This window comes from Zootermopsis nevadensis, unplaced genomic scaffold (assembly GCF_977971745.1).
Source record: "Zootermopsis nevadensis isolate Lab colony 2312 unplaced genomic scaffold, Znev_1.0 Znev_ptg000001l, whole genome shotgun sequence".
In the NCBI taxonomy this organism is placed as follows: domain Eukaryota; kingdom Metazoa; phylum Arthropoda; class Insecta; order Blattodea; family Termopsidae; genus Zootermopsis; species Zootermopsis nevadensis.
Window position 1 is genome coordinate 875,431 of NW_028259133.1, and position 18,952 is coordinate 894,382.

Consider the following 18,952-nt stretch of genomic DNA (forward strand, 5'->3'; position numbering starts at 1 on the left):
AGTGTTCTGTCTGACGACAGGTCCATATGAACAGGATCCTTCCATCCTTTTCTCGGACTGGGACCTGTTCATATACGTTCTTGGCAGATGATCCAGAAGTGGTTTGCCATTGCCTTCTTCTGTGTGTGAATGGAGTAATTGTTGGGATGCCACGGAGGAAAACTCCGTGTTGCCTAGACCACGGCCTTGCCCAACACAAGTTATAAATTCGGGCACCGCCGGGAATCGAACCCGAGATCCCAGGATTACAAGGCCAGCGTTCTAACCGCTGGACCACCGTGGCTCTTCTGTTGCTATATTTCAGTTTATTTACTACGACTACGCGCAGTAAGACAAGCCATTCTAACTTGAGGCAACTGGCCACGAATGTAAACACACGCTCTCAGAAAGACTGCTAAGCCGAAGGCTGTTACAACAGTGTTTATATATAAGCTTTCTCATTCAAGTCATGAACAATTCTTTTTCATGGTTTCCTAATGACCTTTCGCAACTGATACAAGCATTCTACATTCCACGAGTGTGCGGGAAGGTAACTCACAAAGTCTCTGTGAAGGAAAATACAGATATAAATACACGTATTTCATAACGATTTTGACGACAGAGTTTACAGCAAGATTTGTGTTGAGGATCGGGAAAGGAAATACGTCACTGACACCAGGCAAGAACGTCCTAAGCGAAACCAACTCCTGCGGAGTGGTGAATGTTATCGGGAAGACGATCCAGAACAATAACGAGGTCATCTCACTCCTCACTTTCAGCAGAGCAGTCATTTTGAAACATTGATCATTTGGCCTGGCTTAAGAATCCGGTTCCTTGCTTTATTTAAGTCGTCTGTCAGACTTAACTTTACTTAACTGGTACATTACAGTTCTGGACTACTTAAAACTCTAGGCTAGAAATAACTTAACTTTGCAGAACTTTACTACTAAGACTTGTGAGTGAAAGTAAACTCTGTTAACTTTCGTGTACAAAGTTTCTAAATTATTTAATTAATTTAATGTACGTAACCAGAAAGTCCAAGGCACCGGACTTTTCTTTGGGCGTTGGACACAAAACACTGTGGACTGAGCAGGTCGAACCACGCAAAACAAATGTTTACCTGCGTTGTACGTTGAGGTTTCTTTAAAAAAATCATCTTTTACCTTACGTTTAATCCCTCTAAACCCTGTCTGCTTTCTTTGGCAGTTAGAAGTACTTTTAAAAATTTAGCTGAAAACGTGAAGCCACGCCTAGTAATTAACACAGAACAAATGCACTTCGTGGCCTAATAAAAATTGTTCATCTCCGAACAGCTGAACAACGCCCATCTCGACACACCGCACGTTCAGATCTTCAAAATGTGTGACGATTTACATTCGAGGAGCGACATTCGTATTCCTTGTGGTTAGGAACGTGGCTGTGGACTGACATGTACATACTAACACGTGCGTCTCCAACAAAGTTTTAGGAGTACAAGACAAAAGAACATGACACTTACCTATTAAAATAATGTGACGATCAGAGCTCTAGTGTTCTTGAAGACTGGTTCATCAATGTGTTGACAAGATGTTTTAGGGCGACAGGATTCACAAAACTGTCTCACGTTTCTTCCGTGAAGTGTTGAGGGCCACTTTCTGCTGGAATACAAGACAAATGTTTGCCTTTGGAGTCCCAAGTTTTTGTTGAAAATTGCGATTATAAAAAAAGTCAACAAGGTTAGATTAATGACACTTTTGATGTAGATTAAATAACACGCGTTTTTTGATACGTGCGCGCGCAATACACGCTAAGATGACGAAAGGCGTAATCTCGTTGCTCTGTCCTGCACACAGATATCAATGAATTGATTCAAATACAACGTGGAAGTTGTAAATCGATGCTTCCACTCTACAAGCAGTGATATCGTTGCCACGGAAACAACGTACGCTAACTTATTAGAAACAACTCCGCTGGTTAACCAACCGAGCGGGAACCTCGCTTGGTTATGATGCGAGCTGCGGTGAAAGAACTGTGTAGTCGGGGAGAGACTCCACAACGAGAAGTGGCCTTCACCGCCTTCTAAGCTGCACCTCACAACAGCTACTGATTCGCCTGACGGAAAGCCTCAGACTAGAACGCACGATCAAGGTGTGTTTTCGTGCGTGTTTGCTCGCGGTGGGGGGAGAGATAGAGGTACAGAGCAAACTACAGTTGCCACAGCCTTGAGTAACAGCCGTCCGTCTCCGTACGAACTAGAGGTTCACCACAATTTAAGAATAAAGGGAACGGTCTGGGTTTTCTAGAGTCACGAAACTTTAATCGTGTATCAAATTCAACGAATAATAAATCTTGCTTCAGTATTTTATGATAGTGCAAGGGTTGAAATTACTTAGTGACGGCCGGAAACTGTAAGATAAAATTTGTATGGCCATTTTAAAGTTTAATTTTTGTGATGTTCAATTCCTTGAATCCGAAGCTCGTCTACATAACATGTAAAGGATTCAGTCCGTACCTCGAAGTAAACACCGCACTCTACTAATATAAAGATCAAACTGTTAACGCTGTTTAGGGAAATAATCCCAGTTAACTTTGAGAATCAGATAAAATTCATAAAAGATAAAACAAATATACTTACTGGTTGCTAAATTATGTGGTGCACATATTTCCCACCGGTATTTAAAGGGATGAAGAATATCCTATGGTCTCGCAAGTGACTGCCATGACAACTAGGGTTTATACAAAAACCGACTTTTGAAAAAACCGGTTTTCGAATTTCCACAAAAAACAATATAATTAAAAGAGTAAAAAATATTTATACTTATTTTAAAAGATTTCTGTTTATTTAATATTTATGGAACTACAAAAATATAACAAAATAAAATATACTCCATACAAAATACAAATTATAAATTTTTATTTCATTTGGTATTTTTCTTCAGGAAATGTGATTTCAAAAAACATAAGATGTCCACTGAACGATTACTTATTCTAGATAAACAATTGCCTGAAATAGAAAATACTCTCTCACCGGCTACTGAACTTGGTTTTATCGTTTTCAGGGCATCAAATAATAAATCCAAATTCTTTGTTCTTTTGTTGGTCGCCTCAAAAACTGAAAATTCGGCCTTCAGTGTCTTCGGATTTGAAATTATTTCTTCAGGTTCGTGAATTGGTTTTTCCACGTCTACTTTTCGAGCTTTGCCCTGATTAATGGTTCCACCGTCTCCGATAAATTCATCATCGAAGCTACTGGAAATTCACTAGATTTCTTTGTCGAAATGTTTCGTGGATTTTGCAAATATAGCAAAAGGATTACCGATCCAACTTGGTCTTCTTTCTCGAATTCGTACTTCTAAAGCATTTAATAATTTTCAACTAATTTCAGTCTTCAAATTTTTTAGTTCATTTAACAGAAACTTTTACATATTAATTCTAGTATTTAAAACCTTTTTTTTTTTAAATTTTAAAATAAAAACCGGTTTTCGAATTTTACAAAATTTATCCAAAAAAACCCAGGTTTTTAAAAACCTACAAACCCTAATGACAACCATATGCATCATTATCGTAATCACAAAAGTCCGCCAGTGGTCCATATCCTGAGTCAGGTAAGCCCGTGCGTAATCTCACACTTAATTTATATTTTCCTTTACTGAGCTTGGTATTGTAAGGGGTTAAGCCCCCCCCCCCCGCCCAAAAAAAACCCACCCGTCTAACCTACAGAAAAGCCCCGTGTAGGCTGTCCGCTTTCCTCTGTCGTCCATCGGGACCTGAGTTACGCGACGCAGGCCGGAAATTTTCCATCGTAGTTGTCTCGTGAGTCAGACGAGGCATTGCCCGGACGTGAGCCGGTTGTCTTAGTACGAAACTCTAACAGCGTAGATTTTGCTCTATTCTCAAGTCTGTGTTCATACACGAGAATGCTGATTCACATACTAATGCTTCTGTAGAGATATTTTGGGAAACTTCCCGTAGACACTCACAACAGGAGAGATTTCACGTCGAAGAATTCTGTCAGGACCCCGCGGGTGAAATCAGAGCTCGTGCGTAGGCAAATTTTTAAGGACATTCCACCAAATCGTAATTCATACAGAATATAATAGAAAAATACGTGGTTGGTGTTGAGTCAGGCGGAATTCTGAACCGTGCCTATTCTAAAAAGACCTCCAACACATTTTGGCACGAGGTTTCAAAACTCGTATCTCGTATTCATGACAGACGAAAATCGTCACTAGGTTCGAGGCGGGTGTAAGTCAGACTCGTCACAGCTGAACTAAATGTGTGGTTTCAGAGGTCGAGTCGCTGATTTTGCGGTTTTATTTCGCAAACTGTTTCCAACGTGACCTTGGTTTTAGCTGTAGACATCTTCCAACTTCCTTCCTTCAACAAAATATCCATTATAAATCACATGAACGTGCCGCCATTGCAGATGTTTACTTCAAACTAGCAAAAACTCGTGTCGAGGCTATAACTTTTGGTGCGGGAAAGTGGAATACGTTTCCACTAAATAAAAAATGCATGAGATGTTTTTGGAATACTGTTCGTCTGTAGCTAATCACAAGGTCATTTCAATTTTGGTTTCTTCGTGTTCAGAGCAATAATTAATCTGGCTAGAAAGTAGCAGCTAATTTTATTTATTTATTATTATTTAGTGTTCTGTGTGACGACAGGTCCATATGAACAGGATCCTTCCATCCTTTTCTCGGACTGGGACCTGTTCATATACGTTCTTGGCAGATGATCCAGAAGTGGTTTGCCATTGCCTTCTTCTGTGTGTGAATGGGATGCCACGGAGAAACCGGGGAAGCCCCCGGAGGAAAACTCCGTGTTGCCTAGACCACGGCCTTGCCCAACACAAGTTATAAATTCGGGCACCGCCGGGAATCGAACCCGAGACCCCCCAGGATTACAAGGCCAGCGTTCTAACCGCTAGACCACCTCATCTTATTATTATTTAGTGTTCTGTGTGACGACAGGTCCATATGAACAGGATCCTTCCATCCTTTTCTCGGACTGGGACCTGTTCATATACGTTCTTGGCAGATGATCCAGAAGTGGTTTGCCATTGCCTTCTTCTGTGTGTGAATGGGATGCCACGGAGAAACCGGGGAAGCCCCCGGAGGAAAACTCCGTGTTGCCTAGACCACGGCCTTGCCCAACACAAGTTATAAATTCGGGCACCGCCGGGAATCGAACCCGAGACCCCCAGGCTTACAAGGCCATCGTTCTAACAGCTAGACCACCGTGGCTATAGCAGCTAATATCGGTGACTAAGAGAGGGCTTCGTCTCATAGGACTCGGAGTTTAGGCGTGTACAGCCTGTTTCATAACTCTTGTCCATGAATTATTCTTTCCATCTGTTGCAAAATGGCTTTCAGCGTTGACTGTATTCGTTTTCAAGTCATTTATTCACGATAATTCGGTAAATCTTCCACTGCATTTGAAATAACAGTCCTTACGTTACATATGTGTTCCTGCTATGGACCAGTTTTAATACTCCCAGAAGTGGTTTTTTAAAAATATCATCCGCGCTGTCTCGAAACTCGTATCACATGCCAGTGTCTGCAACAAGCATTACTCCAGTTTTTCTAGTATTCAGCACTTCAATTCGGCGACGTTTCAAGGGGTCTTTCTGCCGAACCGAAACGTCCTGCGGCACACTAACGTAATGGCGTACTTCCCTCTTCATCTCGTCAAACATCCACCGTTGGTACCTTCGGAGAAATATTCCAAACCAAATTTGTAAACCCTGATGGGATTTTCAGTCATCGCGTAGTGCGTCAACATTTCACATTGAGTAAAGTTCCTGAGAAGGTGATAAGGACCATTAGGCATAACGTAAGTGAATACGAACCAAAATTAAATTTTCCCTTGAATTTCTGGTAATTCCGGAGATAAAACGTGCGGACAGACGTACAGGACGAAACCTTTGTGCGCTCACTTTGTTCACTTTAAGCAATGAGTGCACAAAATTAGCGGCTTGAGGATGGACGAGGAAAATTCAAAAACACTTGTGCAATTTACACGTACGTAAAATCCTGGTAGTCTGTTTGCTGGCATCACGAAAATTACCCCATACTGAGCTAAGTGTAGACACGCCGTGGTGTGGCCATTTCGTTCAGCGAAACTCATGCAAACATTTCTGTCGAATCCTCTTTCGGATTACAACATTCTTGATCAACGTCTGTGAGCACGGAGTAGGCCGACACGTCATCGTCCGGCAAAGAGATTTTGGCGCTCAGCTGAGACTTTAACGGGCCCATCCGTGGACAGGCGGCCCGGAGTGCGCAGTACTCCGCACTCCTGGAGAGGCGTTCAAACCCACTGCTGGCCGTAAACGCAGAGGAATTCTAGCAAAAAGGAGTAATTCGTGAGAAAGTTCGACCTCAGACGATGGAAAGGTTGAAAATTCGAGCCACTACCTCACACAGTCGCCCCCAACTGATTACCATATTTTCGGACCGATCAAAGTTGCGTTACGTTAACACCGATTTCCAAAACGAAGCAGAGGAGGAGGATCGTGGCAAGACGTATCCTGAGGAGGACTGTGGTAAAAGGCCCAGGGTTTCCCCCTACCGCCCTTATTGCCAAATGACCATTTGCTGACCAAAGCTTCGGAGAAATTTCTATGACGGGAATTGCATTTTGCATTTAACACACTGTTGAATATTACTGTAACATTCACACCCGCCACGGTGGTCCAGCGGTTAGAACGCTAGCCTTGTAATCCTGGGGGTCTCGGGTTCGATTCCCGGCGGTGCCCGAATTTATAACTTGTGTTGGGCAAGGCCGTGGTCTAGGCAACACGGAGTTTTCCTCCGTGGCATCCCAACAATTACTCCATTCACACACAGAAGAAGGCAATGGCAAACCACTTCTGGATCATCTGCCAAGAACGTATATGAACAGGTCCCAGTCCGAGAAAAGGATGGAAGGATCCTGTTCATATGGACCTGGCGTCAGACAGAACACTAAATAATAATAAGATGAGGTGGTCCAGCGGTTAGAACGCTAGCCTTGTAATCCTGGGGTCTCGGGTTCGAATTTATAACTTGTATTGGGCAAGGCCGTGGTCTAGGCAACACGGAGTTTTCCTCCGTGGCATCCCAACAATTACTCCATTCACACACAGAAGAAGGCAATGGCCAACCACTTCTGGATCATCTGCCAAGAACACTAATAATAAAAAAATATCCAGCAGTGCATGAACATGGCGGCCATCTCTTTGTCTGTCTTAAGCGGTTGTACGTGTTACTGGGTTCGTCCAAAGAGTCAAAACGGCCTTTAGTTTTGTAGCAAAATTCTACTATTTCTGGCTTTAGGGAACGGGTTTCGACTTCCTTTCCAATGTACATAATGGACAATAGAAGTTCCACTTTCTGTTTTCCTCTGGGCAAAATGACGTCGTCGTCCCTTGACACCCATAATTTCTGTTAGAATTTGTTGCGTATTTCTTATCAGTGTCCTGACCACTGCCAACTTAGGCGAAACAAGCCTCGTTGTTTCTTCCATGGATCGGGTTTGCAAGTTTCTTTACGAAGTAATCAGAAAGAGGAGTTTGGTCATTTCTACGTGTGGCAACGCAGATACTGTTTGCGACATGTTTTGCTGTCATACAATCACGACGAGTTTAATCCCAAACTTTGCTGATACGCTACGAATTCAATGCTAAAATAGCAAATCCCTTTTTATGATTTAGCAGAAGTTTCTGACTCTGTAAATCACAAAATTCTGTTAACGGAATTCATGGAATATCTACGAAAGTAGCATTGAAATATCTTTTCGCTCTGTTGACGAGCTACGAGTTCACAAACACGTCATAATATTCATCAAGGTTTCCTTATCTTCACGTAATATAAATGGGTATCGTGATTTATGTGCTGAATTTTCAACACAGCATCAATTACGAGCAAGGAAGGTGGAGGGCTGATTGCATGGCCTCGTCAGTCGCGAACAGCAGGTGGGCGCTGAACACGCCCTCACACATGTCCACCGAATGTTGTGTAGAAAGAGCTCGTCCGCTGAGTTTTGATCTCGTAGTCATTCGAAAACTTCAACCACAGAGGACGGTCGTCTGCAGACAAGTTCGCTCACCGCGAGTAATAGTCGTGGTACGGAACCAACTGACTGTCGAGGACCCTCAATATCGCATCTTCATTTGGCGTAGTTCGTACAGTCCGTAGGTCGACTGCTTCTGTGCGAATTTCGATTAGCGAGCGAGCAAAAATTAACCCTTTAAGACCCAGTGGTAACTATATATACCACCTGCTTCACACAGTTAATAACTCTGAGTTTTGTATGCATGGGTTTCGTATTGTTCTCAGTGTAAAAAGGGATTATTTCCTTAAACAGCGTGAACCCGTTGTATTACGTAATGGTGAAGTGTTGTGTTTTCTTCGCGGTACGGACTGGTTTATTAAATAATATTTAGACGAGCTTCGGCGTCGAAGGGGTTAAGCAGCGACCACTCGTCTGTGGCTGCGTCTCGGGTGTTGGTGAGGCAAATGAGGGAGTGATTGGTTGTTGTAGCAACGCATTAGCACCAAGGCAGAGCGCGACTGAAACTCTGCAGGAGTTAACAGAGGCTCGTGGGAAGATCGAGCTCTCTTGAGAGGCGCATCGATTCAAAAGAGGGTCGGGAGGACGAGAGAGGAACTGGACGTCTCCAGATTCATCAGGAAGACGAAAGCGTGGGCGAAACGCGGACAAAAGAACTGAATTTAGGCGGAGAAACTGCGAGGAAGGTTTTGACTCGAGAATGAGAAAAGAATTTTCCTCTGATGACCAGAAATTTGCTCTGATCTCTCTCGTCAGATGGCGGAAGGAAGAAACTTTTTGGAAAGAATCATCCCGATCCAAAACCCCAAAGGATGCGACGTAAAACATCAGCGTTACCGAGGCCAAGAAGGGCATGTTTCACTTTGGGTTTGTTGAACGAAGTCGAACAGTGAACCAGCTTCTTTATTTGGAAATATTGAGGTGGTTCTTCGGAGCAGACGCTCGCTCCTCGGGTGTTCTTGGCCAAAATAGAAAAAAAAGGTTTTGTTCTGTGATCGACAGTACAACTTCGGCAATCGCTTGTGGATGTTTCCCACGGTCTCGTTCTCACACAGCAAATTGTTCCTGACGAACGTCGAGGACAGCAGCCATGTTTAACGAATGATACACAGGCGCCACTTGCGGGAGAACGATGAACAAAGTTTTAATAGAATCGGGGCGAATGAATCCGTGTTCTGCGTGAATAGCAACTCGGCAGAAGACACGGTGTATTATTTTTTGGAGTGACCCTCGTATTTTGCATCGTATTACCATGTATTATTCCATATCCTGTTGTTATCTGACTACCTAATGTATTCATGGAGTATAATTAATATGCACGTGCGTAGTTCTGTCTTTGCGCGTAACTGTTTCATTCCAAAACAGATGGCAATAACAAATGTAAATGTAAACACAATACAGAATTTTTAAAATCAAAGCTGTGTCCTTGGTCGCTGATTTTTGTTTCGTGTACGAGTTCGGATACATAATTTACATTAATACAATTTCGTCTTCAGCGTATGCATCAAAGCGAATGTTGAATTTCGTCCAACAAATGGCGAACAGATTTGTGTGGTTTGAGTGGGGGTTTGAAGATTATCCTAATGAGACTGATCTCGACGGAGGACATACGCACTTCTAAAACATCGGAAAATATCTGCACATCAAACTAAGAGGCAGCAATCTTAATAAGTTTTAATAAAAATCCTTCTGCTGTGATAGTGACAGATAACATTAAACAGGGGATTAGCCCAAAATACATTCAGCATGACATAACCTCGACCTATCTGTGACCTCAACTTTACATTAGTATAGTCAATCAAATAAACATAGATCAGGAAAAAAAATGCGTGAGGAAAAATGAACTTGGACTGACCTTGAAATTTACATACGCAAACACTTGGATTGATATTGTCTTAACCTCGGAAAGATGTTCACTCAAACGTGATCACAATATGACAAGAGTGTGGCCATTCAGAAACCTACAGTTCGGCAGAAATAATCGTTATAAAAATGACCTTGAATTCTTATATCATTAGACGGCGTCACCTTGTCACGAATTTGACCTCAAATACACGAAATTAAGACTTGCTTTTCGAATGCGACTTGTCTCGCGTTGTGCGAAAACACGACATATAAATCCAAGGCTAGTTTTATTTTAAGGGTTTGAAATCAGGTCACAGTACCCGCGAGTTGCCGGGACTGGGGCAATGCTGTTTCGAATCACGGTGTAAAGTGACATAAGAACGTATTCAGAAACACGCACTTATATGTTTGCAATAATTTTTTAAATCATTTTAATTTCCGTGGAATTATATGTATTATTTATTATTAGTGCGTACGACGGATCACAGTGACTGAGCGGTCCAGATTGTGAATCGTGTGTTCGAATCCAGTTTGAGTCATGGGTGTACTGTACCCACGATTCCTGCGTGTGGCTTGGGTGCCAAGAGGATTCGTAATTTTAGAATCGGGAATTTTGACTGGAAGAGGCTACAGGGCAGGATCAAGTTTGCTGTTCCCAGGTCGAGTGTTTCCTCAGAACTCTCCATACTCGTTCGCCTTCATCCAGTGTATGCCACCGTTTTATCATCTTCCAAGAACGTGAAGACATGATTTGGTTGAAATTAAGTAATTATTATTATTATTATTATTAGTGTTCTGTCTGACGACAGGTCCATATGAACAGGATCCTTCCATCCTTTTCTCGGACTGGGACCTGTTCATATACGTTCTTGGCAGATGATCCAGAAGTGGTTTGCCATTGCCTTCTTCTGTGTGTGAATGGAGTAATTGTTGGGATGCCACGGAGGAAAACTCCGTGTTGCCTAGACCACGGCCTTGCCCAACACAAGTTATAAATTCGGGCACCGCCGGGAATCGAACCCGAGACCCCAGGATTACAAGGCCAGCGTTCTAACCGCTAGACCACCTCATCTTATTATTATTTAGTGTTCTGTCTGACGACAGGTCCATATGAACAGGATCCTTCCATCCTTTTCTCGGACTGGGACCTGTTCATATACGTTCTTGGCAGATGATCCAGAAGTGGTTTGCCATTGCCTCCTTCTGTGTGTGAATGGAGTAATTGTTGGGATGCCACGGAGGAAAACTCCGTGTTGCCTAGACCACGGCCTTGCCCAACACAAGTTATAAATTCGGGCACCGCCGGGAATCGAACCCGAGACCCCAGGATTACAAGGCTAGCGTTCTAACCGCTAGACCACCTCATCTTATTATTATTCAGTGTTCTGTCTGACGACAGGTCCATATGAACAGGATCCTTCCATCCTTTTGTCTTCTCGGACTGGGACCTGTTCATATACGTTCTTGGCAGATGATCCAGAAGTGGTTTGCCATTGCCTTCTTCTGTGTGTGATTTTTTTTCCTTATGGGGGTCCGTTAAGTACCAGGTCTTTGTACCGCCTCTACCACGGGATCTGCCTGAGCTGCGAAGACGAATCATCGCTGCCATCTCGCAAATCGACCGTGACATGCTTCAGCGGGCGGAAATGGATTATCGGCTTGACGAATGCCTCGTCACAAGGGGTGGACACGTAGAGCATTTATGAGATATTTAAAATAAACTTGGAGACTTTCTCTTTCTATCGGCATGTCCTACGTTACCATCCATTGCACCATTCAAATCTAACGAGCTTTTGTAATGTGTCAGGGAATTATGAATAACCCTGTATATACATATGTATATTGCCCGTCACGGTGACCGCATCGTCTGAGGTACGAGTTTTGAACGCTAGAATAATAGAATCCGCTCAAGCCTTGTATGTGACGTCATGTTTTCCTATATTGTGTGCCCCCCCCCCCCCAAATCCCCGGGTCAAGAATTTACATTAAATGCCGAAAGAGGTTAGAAATGCTGACCGCAAATCATCCAGAAAGGTTTCACCGCCTGAGTTCCTGCTGCAATAATAAATCCAAAAAAAAAAAAAAAAAAAAAAAAACTGGCAAATGTCCGTCCTCCCTGCACGATGTTACGATATAACGGAGTCGCTGATTGGATGGAATTTTTGAGGGGATTTCGGAATTCAGAGAAGACTACGTAAGTTCTCCGATAAGGATAAAACTCTCTGAAATAGAATAAACGCGTTCAACCTGGGTGTCAGGATTCGTTGAAGACAGACGTGAGAAACAAATTAAATATTCAGCGAAGTGGGAGAGCCAGACGTTAGCGCAGATTTGTGAATCGTTAACCGAGCATGATGATAGGGGTTGGAGGAGGGACGAGGGATGGGGAGTCAGCTGACGGGAGGGAGACACTGAGGGAAAACAAATACGAAATTGAGAATGACGGAATGGGAAATATTTCGGACAGAAATCGGGAAAAATTAATTTTGAAGCAAGTCTACATAAAGATATCACAAATGAACAGCAACTCAGGGCGATAAGATGGCTGGACAAGATTTCAGCGACATTAACCCACTTAGCGAGTTATTCTGCAAGTTACAGGTACAAAAACACATTTGTATCTACGCGTTGGCACTCTGTTGTGACTCTGCCAAGGTAAGAGGGCAAATTCACTTTACGTCTACTCAGACTTCGTGAAGGAACAAGTCAGTTAAAAGCTGTAACTGCACGATGTGATTAAATTTACGAAGTCCACGTGAGGAACCTCTGATTGCAGGACGTGTTTACTCTACTGACTACGAAATTCGAGATCAATGCCCACTGTTTGCGCAGTTAGTCAGCAAAGGTCACATTTAAACTGCGACATCCTGATATTTACGCAAGTGAACACACAATATTTATCCTTCCTTTAAGTAAAGTTTTACTCCTGGGTCTTCGGTGCTACTGTCTTCGCTTTGCAAGCCTCGTCAATCCTTTCCCAAGGAGAAACGATATATGTACACATACATGACACACATGAATCAATGTACACACACGCACGCGTGCATATGTGCGCTTGCGTACGTGTTTGTGTGTTTTCGCTTAAAGATCGAGAAGGGATATACCGATTAGCACCAAACTTGTGCATGCTTGTTTCTTGAAACAGCAAAGAGAGCTTACGATGACCAGGACTCCGAAAAAGAATCCTGGGCTCAAGTCCCAGCGATGGTCGTTTCTGGTGATCGGAAACTATTCATCCTGGCTCCACCACATTTGTATGATAAGTTTTACGGTACAAAATTATGAAAATATACGCAATCACAACATTATGCAATTATATTTGTGTTTTAACAATGATAATTTAAATTAAGGATGTTCACGACATCATGTCATGCTATAGGCGAACACAGACAATCATTTAGAGTACAAAACATTATACACGGAAACAGAATGAACAGTCGCCCTGATGATGGAGGCAGTATGACCTCTGAAACGTTGGTTAACATCGACCAGACTACACAGCGCAACAACCCAGAAAACGGAAATCTTCATACTCTGATGACGGAGGCAGTATGACCTCTGAAACGTTGGTTAACATCGACCAGACTACACAGCGCAACAACCCAGAAGACGGAAATCTTCATACTCTGATGACGGAGGCAGTATGACCTCTGAAACGTTGGTTAACATCGACCAGACTACACAGCGCAACAACCCAGAAGACGGAAATCTTCATACTCTGATGACGGAGGCAGTATGACCTCTGAAACGTTGGTTAACATCGACCAGACTACACAGCGCAACAACCCAGAAGACGGAAATCTTCATACTCTGATGACGGAGGCAGTATTACCTCTGAAACGTTGGTTAACATCGACCAGACTACACAGCGCAACAACCCAGAAGACGGAAATCTTCATACTCTGATGACGGAGGCAGTATGACCTCTGAAACGTTGGTTAACATCGACCAGACTACACAGCGCAACAACCCAGAAGACGGAAATCTTCATACTCTGATGACGGAGGCAGTATGACCTCTGAAACGTTGGTTAACATCGACCAGACTACACAGCGCAACAACCCAGAAGACGGAAATCTTCATACTCTGATGACGGAGGCAGTATGACCTCTGAAACGTTGGTAAACATCGACCAGACTACACAGCGCAACAACCCAGAAGACGGAAATCTTCATACTCTGATGACGGAGGCAGTATGACCTCTGAAACGTTGGTTAACATCGACCAGACTACACAGCGCAACAACCCAGAAGACGGAAATCTTCATACTCTGATGACGGAGGCAGTATGACCTCTGAAACGTTGGTTAACATCGACCAGACTACACAGCACAACAACCCAGAAGACGGAAATCTTCAGTATAGACGTTAACTAACATCAGGTCAGCTCGGATGTTAACAGAAACACAACAGATCCGAGTATTAAATTCTGCCGATATTACCAAAATATGGTAAGTGATGTTACAAGTCGTACAAACTTTCAGCAGTGTCACCAAAATTAAGTTATAAGTGGCGTTATCAGGTTACGGAAAAATATCTCAAAACATGTCATGAGATATTTAGGACACGAATCACATAACGAACCTGAGTGGAAAGTGTTTTGTTCCAAGAAAAATTGTGTGAAATTTAACACGTCCACAACATGACGCTGAAAAATAACCTGAAATGTAAGCATTTGTAAAAAATTTCCCATAGTTTATAACACTCATGCATTGTAGGGTCAATCCACTTACATTTGTAGCGACGTTTTACATACTTCGACAGCATCACAGTCTCAAATCTCCGATCACAACGAATTGGCACCAATGCAAAATGTTGATACGCGTTGTGAACTGTTCTGAAGATCCCTTATTGTTGCGCTGTGATGTGTTACGTCATGCCAGTTGGCAGGATTCATAAGCTGCGCGACCTCACCTGTAGAGAAAGTGCGTTCGTATTATGGCCACACCATACAAGCAACGAATGCTTTCGACAAGAAAAGTAGTGCAAATTGTTACGTAACATTGTTGGGAAACGCGGTGAAAACATGGTGTAGAAACATCAAGCAGTGGATAATAACTTAATATTAAATATTTCGCTATGTTTAGTTCATCGATTTTCCTTTCATGGATTAGGCGAATCGCCTGTTCCGGCTTCTAATTTGTACTTTGTGGATTATCAATGGGAAAAGAGTTCACTCTGGCCGCGTTACGAGAGCTGCGCACACCACGCCTGTTGGACGCAAATTCACCCGTTGTGGTTAGGTTAAATGCAGAGTTCGATTTTTGTTTCCTTTATTTTGAACACTGACCGACCCCGAACTTATATAACTTAAAACTCCGTGGATCAGTAAGAGGTAAGTAGGTTAGCATTTGCCCAGTATATACAACAGAATGGAAGCGGTTTTGAACACAAACAATAAAAATACACGGAACCACGAATCTGTAATAGATTTGAGGTTAGTTAATACTAACAAAGCCCCAAAACTTGTGTTACGTCTCCAGCCGTACCCTGTTTAACTTAAACGACTCACCAGATTAGACTGAGTGCAAGGCGATCGTCTATCAGAAGGAATAACACCAAATCAAGATGACGCTATATTCGTTGAACAGCTCCTTGTAAATCCTACGACAAGCAAGCACGCAGTGTCGTTCCCACCTGAAGCCAGGCCGGATGAGTATGAAATGTGAAAGGAAACGGAAAAGCGCATGCGCGGGGGTGCGTTTAAGGCACGATACAGGTGCTAAGTACAGCGGGTGCACGGTTCTTCCAGAAGGCACAGTTCTGAGCGATAAAATACACAATCAACTAAACAAATTTTTTCCGCAGAATCTTTGTTCATTGCTCAATGTATCTTTAGGGCTTATATACAAACCAAAGCGGTTCTGTATCCTTTCACCGCGGCGCTACCAACTGCTGAATCAAGATTACAATATTCTGAGTAGTCCCCATGGACTGCAACTTGTTACCACAACATCGCGTTTCAACTGGTTTTATGATTCAATATACATTTCCTTCTGAAACTATTTAAATTGTCGGCAACGTTTGAGCTATGCTTGTGTTACGGGGATATGAATGGTAAAAAACTGCTATTCTATTCCATTCCAAACTGTTACGTTTGTTGACATACATTAAACGAGTTTGTACAATCTAATAATTACAGTCACTGAACATTATGATAACGTCGGGCCAGTATCAGACTTAAGGAGGTTAAAAGTAGCTATAAGAGTAAAGTCGAAACTTTTAAAATTCTTAATACTATAAAATTCTTAAATTTACAAAACTTTTCATTTTTTAAAATATATAAAAATGTTTAAAATATTCTACGTTTTTAACATTTTGGAGGTGATAATGTTACAAGTTAATTTACCTTGGGTTGGATCGGATTAAGGTAGGTTACGCTATGTAAGGTTTGGTTAAAGTAGTACAATTTAAAACTGTTTAAAATTGACAAAAAATGAAATTTATATAATTTTTGAAATTTGTTTATAATTTTCGAAGATTTTCTAAATTCTGCCATTTCTTTGCCATTTTGAAATTACTTGAAACTTAATTTTTTTAAAACATTAAAAGATTTTGAAAATATTTCGAAATTTATCATTTTGAATATTCTGAATACTTTAGAAATATATTAATATCTAAATTTTCTGGTAAATGGAATATTGTCAGTGTTTGAAACGTTTGTAATTTAGAAAAATTTGGAAATTTCTTAAATGTGTTCATTGTTTTGACATTTTTTCTTATTTTAGAAACTTCTTGTTTAAATTTCTTAATTTTTTAAATTCTAAAACTTTTTAAAATATTTCAGACTGTTTTGATTTTGAAATGTTTTAACATTTTAAAAAGTTAAGTTTTAAAAGTGTTACAAATTTCATGTTATATGTATTGACATGTTAACTTAGTTGGGTTCGGTTACGTTATGTTTTGTGTTAATTTAGGCAAATTTAGTAAATTTTAAATGTTGAACATTTTTAGACAAATGTAATTGATGTGAGGTCATTCAGAGGAGCAGATTGTGACACTGATCATTATCTGGTGGTAGCAAAAGTGAGGGAGCGGCTTTCAGTAAGTAGACGAACTAAACAAAATTTTGACACAAAAAGATTTGATTTGAAAAAATTAAGTGAGGGAGAGGCAAAGGAACAATATCAAGTTGAAATTTCGAATAGGTTTCAAATTTTAGAGACAAATGAGGATAATGAAAATGTGGACATCAACAGGGAGTGGGAAAATGTCAGAAACTGCATCAACATTTCAGCAAAAGAGAAACTAGGATACTACAGGAGAAAGCAAAATAAACCGTGGTTTGATGAAGAATGTTCAAAATTAATAGATCGAAGGAAGCAAACAAAATTTCAATGGTTGCAGAACCCAAACAAAACAAATGCGGATAATCTATGTAACGTGAGACGTGAGGCTAGTAGAACCTTTAGGACTAAGAAAAGGAAATACCTGAAGGGCAAAATTGCTGAACTTGAGACAAATAATAAGGAAGAAAACATCAGAGACCTGTACAGAGGCATTAATAACTTTAAGAAAGGATATCAACCCCAGACCAATTTGGTAAAGGATGATAGTGGCAATTTGCTTGCAGATCCAATAAAAATTGTGAATAGGTGGAAAAATTTCTTTAGCGAGCTCTTAAATGTTCATGATACTGGTGATATTAGACAGATTAAAATGCATACAGCTGAACTGTTGGTGCCAGAACCTAGCTTAGATGAAGTGGAACTAGCCATTGGGAAGTTGAAAAGTTATAAATCTCCAGGAATTGATCAGATTCCAGCAGAATTAATTAAAGCAGGTGGCAAAGGATTGCATATGAGGATCCATAAGCTTATTCAGTTGATTTGGGATAAGGAAGAGATGCCACATCAGTGGAAGGAATCCATAATTATTCCTATTTATAAGAAGGGGGACAAGACTGAGTGTGGTAATTACCGAGGAATTTCGCTGCTATCAACCTCATACAAAATTCTATCCAACATTCTCTTGGCAAGATTAATTCCATGTGCGAATGAAATTATTGGGGATCATCAGTGAGGGTTCAGACGAAACAGATCAACGATTGATCAGATCTTTTGCATTCGTCAGATACTAGAGAAAAAATGGGAGTTCGGTGAGACCGTACATCAGTTATTTATTGATTTCAAAAAAGCCTATGACTCTGTGAAGAGAGAAGTGCTATATAATATTCTTATTGAATTTGGTGTACCAAAGAAGCTAGTGGGTCTAATAAAAATGTGCTTAAATGAAACCTGTAGCAAAATTCGAGTAGGTAAATATGTATCTGAGACATTCCTCATCAAGAACGGTCTAAAACAAGGAGATGCTTTGTCTCCCTTGCTCTTTAACTTTGCGTCAGAATATGCCATCAGGAAGGTCCAAGATACAGGAGGGTTTGCAATTGAAAGGGACACATCAGCTATTGGCATTTGCTGATGATGTTAATTTATTGGGGGACGATATAAATACAATAAAGAGGAACGCAGAAGTTTTACTAGAGGCTGGTAGACAAGTGGGGCTGGAAGTAAATTCAGAAAAAACTAAGTACATGTTAGTATCTCGTAATCAGAAGACAGGCGGGCAAAATTATCTTAGGGTGGCTAATAAGTCCTTTGAAAGGGTTACAAAGTTCAAATATCTGGGAACAACAAATCAAAATTATATTCATGAGGAAGTTAGGAGGAGATTAAATCCGGGAAACGCTTGTTACTTCTCAGTTCAAAATATTTTGTGTTCCCGTCTGATTTCGAAGAACCTGAAAATTAAAGTATACAAAACAATGATTTTGCCTGTTGTTTTGTATGGGTGCGAAACATGGTCTCTCACTCTGAGGGAGGGACACAGATTGCAGGTGTGTGAGAACCAGGTGTTGAGGAAGATATTTGGGTCTAGGAGAGAAGACGATGGGGCGTGGAGAAAACTGCATAAAGACGAGCTTAAAAATCTGTACTCCTCCCCCAATATTGTCACGGTGATTAAGTCGAGAAGAATGAGATGGGCGGGGCATGTGGCGCGCATGGATGGGACAAGAGGTGTGGAAGCCTGAGGGGAAGAGACCTCTGGGGAGACCTAGACGTAGATGGGAGGATAATGTCAGGCGGGGTCTATGG

The 18,952-nt window shown here is 41.5% G+C and overlaps 1 protein-coding gene across 4 annotated transcripts in view; it reads right to left on the minus strand.

Annotated features, from left to right (window-relative positions):
- LOC110840095 (very long chain fatty acid elongase AAEL008004) overlaps window positions 1-15,514 on the minus strand; it is a 78,992-nt gene extending 63,478 nt beyond the window's left edge. Inside the window, exons 1-3 of one of the 4 annotated variants that reach the window (XM_022084913.2) lie at window positions 15,370-15,514; window positions 14,591-14,771; window positions 1,478-1,613 (exon numbers count right to left, since the gene is read on the minus strand). The gene's annotated coding sequence lies outside the window, so the exon portion shown is untranslated. Of the gene's footprint in view, window positions 1-1,477; window positions 1,896-14,590; window positions 14,772-15,369 lie in introns of those variants that run through there. The other 3 variants (XM_022084907.2, XM_022084923.2, XM_022084898.2) reach the window with 3 other exon arrangements.
- Between the last annotated feature and the right edge of the window lie 3,438 nt (window positions 15,515-18,952).